The 7387-nt window shown below is 41.8% G+C and overlaps 1 long non-coding RNA gene across 1 annotated transcript; it reads left to right on the forward strand.

Annotated features, from left to right (window-relative positions):
* The first annotated feature begins 1817 nt into the window (after window positions 1–1817).
* On the forward strand, window positions 1818–5561 carry LOC139615143 (uncharacterized). Its single transcript, XR_011687239.1, has 3 exons — window positions 1818–2772; window positions 3531–3678; window positions 4293–5561. It is a non-coding gene; the product is annotated as an uncharacterized lncRNA (long non-coding RNA).
* The last annotated feature ends 1826 nt before the right edge of the window (window positions 5562–7387 follow it).

Genomic DNA, 7387 nt, shown 5'->3' on the forward strand with positions numbered 1-7387 from the left:
ATGATGAAGGAGCCTCCGCTGACACCGTCTTACTTGTATATAAAGAGGTTTATTACAAAGAAGTCCAGCATCAAATCAAGCACCATGGATTGCCTGAGAGAGGAGTCGAAGCCAATATGAATCTCCTCTGCATAACAGCTCTAACTACCCACTTATATAGGTTGGTTTTTGTCATGGAGCTGAGACAAGATCTATGGTCCATATCTAAATGGACCTCATTTCCTAAGACAAAGAAACACTCATCTCCCATGTCCTTTTGACCTAGGGCCCCTAATTGAATGTACCAGACCTAGGAAGCCACATAAAATATGGTAATTAAGACACTACAGAAGCACCAGCTAATTTTTTACTGTTATACGGATGACACCCAGCCATACTTATCCATGAAGCCAGGTGAGACTAACCAGGTGGCCAAGCTTCAGGCGTGTGTAAAGGACATAAAAACCTGGATGACCAGTCATTTTTTACTCGGAAATTCAGACAAAACTGAAGTTATTGTACTTGGCCCAACACACCTCAGAGATACACTATGTGATAATATACTGACTGTGAATGACATCACCTTGGCCTCCAGTGCTACAGTCAGAAACCTTGGTGTCATTTTTGACCAGGGCTTGTCCTTTACTTCACATATAAACCAAGTCTCTAGGACAGCCTTCTTCCACCTGCACAACATTGCAAAAATCAGACCCATCCTGTGTCTAAAGGATGCTGAAAAGCTAGTTCATGCATTTGTTACCTCAAGACTGGACTATTGTAATTCTTTATTGTCAGGATGTCCCAAAAATTCAGTGAAAAGCCTCCAATTGATCCAGAATGCTGCAGCATGAGTACTGACAGGAACTAGGAAACGAGATCACATCTCTCCTGTGTTAGTGTCTCTGCATTGGCTCCCTATAAAATCCAGAATAGAATTTAAAATCCTCATCTACAAAGACATTAAAGCTCAGGCGCCATCGTACCTTAAAGAGCTCATAGTTCCCTATATTCCCAATAGGACACTTCACTCTCTAAACGCAGGTCTACTTGTGGTTCATTGTTTCTAAGAACAGAATGGGGGGCAGAGCCTTCAGCTATCAGGTTCCTCTCCTGTGGAACAAGCTCCCAGTCTGGGTCCAGGATCAGACCCCCTCTCTAGCTTTAAGATCAAGCTTCAAACTGTCCTGTTTGATAAAGCATATAGTTAGGGCTGGCACGGGTATGCCCTGAACCATCCCTTAGTTATTTTGCTGTAGAGCTAGACTGCTGGGGGATTCCCATGATGCGTTGGGCTCTCTCTCTCTCACTTACAGGTATCTCTGTTCCTGGAGCAGCAAGATCCAGATGTACCACTACTCATCATTACTATTTACTATTTACTATTTACTACTCACAAGTGCTTTCTCTTGGCGACAGGGGCCAAGTGCGGTCTCTGTGAGTCCACAGTTGTGAGGTGAACTGGGGGCCACAGTGGGAGACAGTGGCAGAGGGAATCCCATGGGGAAGGACCATGTGATGGAGAGGTCAGTGGACTCATGAGTTGTAGGGAGGAAACAATCCACTATTGTCAGTATAACTGTTACCTTGGGAAGGAGGTGATGTAGTTTATAGCCATGTGGATCCATGGACGTCCTGGAACAGGTGGGGGGCAAAGCAAACCAGCAAGTGGCTGCAGGGAGGCTTTTCCTTAAGCACACACCTCACAGCTTCCACAGTGGACCACCAGAACCTGAGAACCTGAGAACACACAGTATGGAGCCATGTATAAGTTCAGCTACTGCAACATAGCTAATGTTAGCATTAGTAGCTTAACTCTTCTCTATCACATCTCTTCTTCTACTAAAGTTAACATGCTAACCAGCTAGCTCTGGCCCTTCTCGTCACTGTGGCCTTCAGTCGGTCCTGAAGACATAGCTGCTCAGAGGACGTGTTATAACCTCTGGTCTTATCAAGACAAAGATGGGAAGCTGTTGATAAGCCACAATCACCACCACCCACTCCTGACAAGAGAGAGAGTTCAGAGAGCCTTTAACTTTTAACCTTTAGTTTGAACTGTGTCACCTCCAAACAACATCAGAGGATGAACTTCAGTATTACAACATGGTAATGACCAGATGTGACTGACGGTGGCGGTAAATACTGTGAAAACATCATTATAACTTCATTATAATCAGGTTATTACCTCATTAATGTCACCATACAACCAAATACTGCAGTGATACAACCATGTTCCTGTTAGCAGGTTAACATATTGTTAACCTGTTACTAACTAGTTCTGTCCTGTTTTCTTCACCCTTTGTTTTTGGCCCCTCTTATTTAATTATTTCCACTTTATTATTAAATTAATACCGCACTATAACCAGGTTATTAGCATTTTTTCCAGCCAATACTATTTCCAGGATCAAAGGTCAGGGTTCATCCTATCAGCCCCTTCTCTGCTGTCTGTCAACCAGCTGCAGAGTTTAATCCTCCACAGCATCAGTATTTCAGTCTGATTCTACTTTGTGTTTTCTTTCCTCTCACCCCTTCTTCATAAATAATCTGATTTTTACAAGAATATATTTCTGCACATTTCAACCTCTCACTTACATGGACTGTCTCATTAAAGATTCATTTTTAAATGTGAATATTTCAATATTGTTAATTATTGAATGACATTGTATGTTCTGTGATATAATATCCTCCAGTGGAGACTCATCAACCAGTCAGCTGTACTGATCTGTTCTGGTCTGAACTGATCTTTACATCCAGCTGTGAAACAACTCTCATGAAGAAAAGATGAACTCAGACCAGGTTTGTGTGTCAACAGCAGAGAGATCATCTCACTCCTCAGGTCACAGTATCTCAGCCTGACTGAGCAGCAACAGGACAGAGCATGTAAACTGATCCACGTAAAACATCAGCACTGGTCTGAGCTCAGACTATCAGACTCTCTTCTGAATACAGGTTGTATGCATTTCTCTGTGGACTGAGGCTTTGATACTTTCACAGTATGAAGACCTAAAGCAGTATAAAGCAGTAGACCTGCTTTATACTTTATACACTGCTCATGGACATACATGGTGGAAACTGGGTCATCTGATCACTGACTGTATGTTTTTTTATTTACAAGTAAATAGAAAATCAAGCTACTAAACTGCACAAATCTTTCATCCCACAAATAGATAAACAGGTTCTTAAGAGTACCTAATTATTACACTATTGCACACTAAAAAAAGTGTAGCCCTGGTTTAAAAAATAAGATTGGTTTGTGTCCCCTGTGGTAATTGGTCAGAGGTCTGGTAGAGGGCGGGATGAGAATTAAAAAAAAAAAGAAGCAGAAGAAATACCAACAAAACGCCAGGTGTTAATATCCTGAAGGAAGTGTGTGTAAACAGAAGAAAAGTGCAGTAGAGGACAGACATGTTTTTGTTTAATCACAGCTTAGAGTGAACATGTTGTAGAATGAGTCTGTGCTAAGATGAAGGCGACATGCTGCTACACCAGAGGATGCGATGTTGCTAATGTGACAGGACTGTTTAGTGTGTCTGTGCTATGCTAACATCTCCTAGTCGCCAGACCAGAGGACGTCATTGTTGACTGGACCATAAACTTTGAGTGTGGCTGAGTCAAACTACAGTGTATAAAGACAAAGGACACCACTGCTGATCAGAGAAGGCTGTCGGGGTACATCCTGAGGAGGACTCCGCTGCTGCCTCTGTGAGTTCAACTTTCTGTGTTTTGTAAGTGGCACCGAGCATCACACAGGCCTGCAACATTTGTTGGTTTTTTTTGTATGTGTGTGTATATGCGTATATGTGTGCGGGCCAACAGTAGAGCTTTATTAAGTATTTGATGTTAATCTGTAATAAAGAGGTGAGGTCTGAGTGTTTTACCACAGAAATCAGAAAAGTATGTGTTTAGATTTCCTGATACTTATTAAAGTCAATTTTATTTTTATATTTTCTCAGGTATTTAATGATTCATTCATTTTAGTAATGGTATTTTTGGTTTATTATGTCCAGAGGTATTTATTAATTTGCTAACTTTGGTACAAGTAATTTGGTTTAATGTTATTTTGTAAGTTATTGGATTTGTTATTTTACAGTGGTCTCATTAATGTTAATTTGGGGTTTCATTTATTTTAACTGTATGGGTTAATATTGTTTATACAGTCTTAAAAAATACTGACAGTAAACATCTGGTCTTTCTTATTAAAGAGTTGTCTGGGATCAGTTTTTAAAATATAGACTTGTTGAAGTGAATATGTGCACTGCTAAGATTGACAGTTAATGTTATCATTAGTAGAGCATTAACCAGGTCACTTAAACCAGGTAAATCTTCATGGAGTCTACCAAAGGATACTGAACCCAAACACCCCATCACTCCAGCCTAAGGTGAGTAAAGACACCTGAGCATGATACACAGCAGTGACATGGTTAATACTGATACTCTAGACAGACAGAAGTGTGCTATTTAATAGACTCCCCCTCCCCTACTCCAGTGGGGAGACCTGTGGTCAAACTACCCCCCGCCCCCTCCCCATCTGCCGCTCAACCTAGAAACCCATCCACACAGTGATATGACATCATTAATGTGATGAGCCAATGAGTGAGAGAAAACCAGTCATGCCCCCCGACAAGTTGCCATCCTGGATGGCTCCACATGTTGCCCACACCTGAACGTGCCATGGTCTGATGCAGGTCTTCACCTCCTGTTAAACACTTGACCTGAGTGTTAGAGGGACATGAACAATGTTGATAGAGGAGAGACAGGAAATAGGTGTGGTACACCTGTTGACCTCAGTGGACACACAGACACCAGGTGGATGTGTCAGTGACATCAGATCAGTCATCCAGCTGTGAGACACAGACAGATGTGTTTGTCTCTGATTGGCTGTGAGGTGTCTGAATGTTGATTCTGAGTCAGTGACTTTATCTCTGTGAATTTTCCTCCATCAGAGTACCTCTTCATTCCTTGTGGACGTCTGTCCTGGTCTCTGTCTTGTGTCTGGTCTCAGTAAGTCCAGGTTGTAGACACGACACAACCTACAGACTCTACAGAGTCTCTACAGTGTATGGGACATATGTCTCCTCCCTGAATTAAAATGGGAATAAATGATGAATGATGTCTGGCTGTTACATGAACGTAGCAGTCGATGTGGGTTATGTGACAGCTGTGGATCTGTGGGCAGGTGAATGTACAGAGAGAGTCAGTGACAGAATGAGAGCAGGTTAGGAGCTGGATTAACACAACAACACAGACAGAGGAGTTACTGTTGTTATATTGCTTTTAAAAAGACTGAATATGATTTACCTGTTGAAAAGTAATGGGATGAAAATAAAATACACAGTATTCTCCAGGAACCCTGAGTAAAATCAGGGCTCCTGGAGATCCTTAAAGTCTTAAAAAGAATTGAATTCATGAATCTAAAAATGCATCAAAGTCTGTTAAATTATATTGTTTAAAACTTGACCCATTCACTGGATGTCTCTGGTATTAACGTCACACAGATCAGGAAAGTGGAACCAACAACAGTCATGTTTAGTTTGCAGCTGGATGCTCAGAGAAGATGTTTTACCCAGGTGTCAATGGTGAGGTAGAACTGGGGGATAGATTAATGTCTATATGGATGAACCATTGGACATTTGTACTCGATATGGACAGATCTAACAGCCAATTACACAACAGATAAACAAGACTGCAGCTGTTGTTGTTGAAGTTCTTGTCTTTTTCCCAACACAAAGTCTTGTTTGATCGACCAGTGAAGAAAGTTCAGGACAGTTTACAGTGTTTCCTGTGGAGAGGAGTGGAGCTGGTGAGGGCCACAGAAGTGACAGTGAAGTCCTCACTTTATTGACTGAAAACACAACATCAGTTAAATGAAAGTAAAATATGTTGTGGGTCGCTGTCAACCATGACAGGAAACAGCAGATCTGGGTTAGCCCAGCTAAGTTTTAGCAGATCTAACAGGACTGAGCACAAACATTGAGTCATCTTCTGCTGCTGTTGATACTCATGAGAGCCGGTCAGGGATATGAAACACATGATGGTCCTGAGCACAGCAGAGGAGGCGGGATCAGCGGGGTCCTTGTCTGAATGCTGACGGAGCTGTTTGTCTGGATCCTCAGACAAGAGGACAGCCTGTCTCAGTTTGTTTTGTCACATAGAACCAATAACGGTATTAAAATGTGAAGAATGTGACATGGACATTATCAAAGAATCATCATGAAACAACCAGTTTAAGCTCTGGAACAGCAACTAAATGAACCTTGAGGAAGACTGTCTATGTGAGTGAAGCCTGCAGCAGCGTGGCCAGAGGCACACAGCTGCTTGGGGCCCCAGGATGTTAGGGGGCCCCTGAGGGCTGACAGACTTCACTCCACAGTCATGTCTTAAAGTGCAGCTCCCTCCCAACTAACAGACCATTTACAATGACATGTCAGTAGGGAACTCCTTAAAGCTGTGTTGATGAGCTCTGCTCTGATTATGTGGTTTATTTACACTGAACTTATTGTTATTTATATTTAAAAATTCTACTAACAGGAACATTTGCAATAAAAATGTTAAGATTTCATTCATTCTTCAGATCATTTATTACATAATGCTGATGGACACTGACTGGAGAGTTCCTGCCTTTTTTTGCTCAGGGCCCAACGGACTCTAGACTGGGTTAATGTGATGTCTGCTGTTTGGTCCACTGCTTGAAGCTTCTGTCTAACTCCAGTGGCAGCACTTGTTTTACCCACCATGTGTTAAGATGGGTGCATTTCAAAGGCAGCCTCTAACCATCTCACTGACCAGTTATTAAATCAAACAAGGCCCCTGCCATTGATTTTAATGGTCCCAGCAGCCATCCTCAGGAGATGATCAGTCACTTTGGTGAATTGTGAAAAATATATTTTGTCTGAATAATACATTCCTCATGGCTCCAGCTCAGGCCATTAGCGTAATTAGAAAGTCAGCTTGCATTAAATTGATATAGATGTATTGCCTGGGGACAAAGAGGGAAAGTGCATGTGTGTATTTGTGTTGTGTAGTGAATGAGAGTGAGGATGAGATCTGTAGTCAGATTCAGGAACCAGACGAGTCATTAATCATGACAAAACAACAGCTCTGCCTGCAGCATGTAGCCGCGTGGCACAAGTTGTTTAATGTGATGTAAAGTCAGAGTCAAAGTCAGAGTCAACGTACGAATTCATCAACATATGATCAAACATTCACTACTGTAATTACACCCACTCAGATCAAACTTTAATGAACTGTGTAGTTAAACTGGGTCATGCTGCAGGAAAAAGGAAATCGAGGCATTAATATAAGAAATAATATGGTTCAGCGCAGTCTGATTTCTCTACTAACCTGATTTATTTTTGGTTCTGAAGGATTAAAGCTCTCAGCCATGATTTCACACAGCTACATAAACCTGTCA

This window comes from Trachinotus anak, unplaced genomic scaffold (assembly GCF_046630095.1).
Source record: "Trachinotus anak isolate AG129_WGS33_773 ecotype Australia unplaced genomic scaffold, CSIRO_AGI_Tana_v1 ptg000042l, whole genome shotgun sequence".
Lineage (NCBI taxonomy): Eukaryota > Metazoa > Chordata > Actinopteri > Carangiformes > Carangidae > Trachinotus > Trachinotus anak.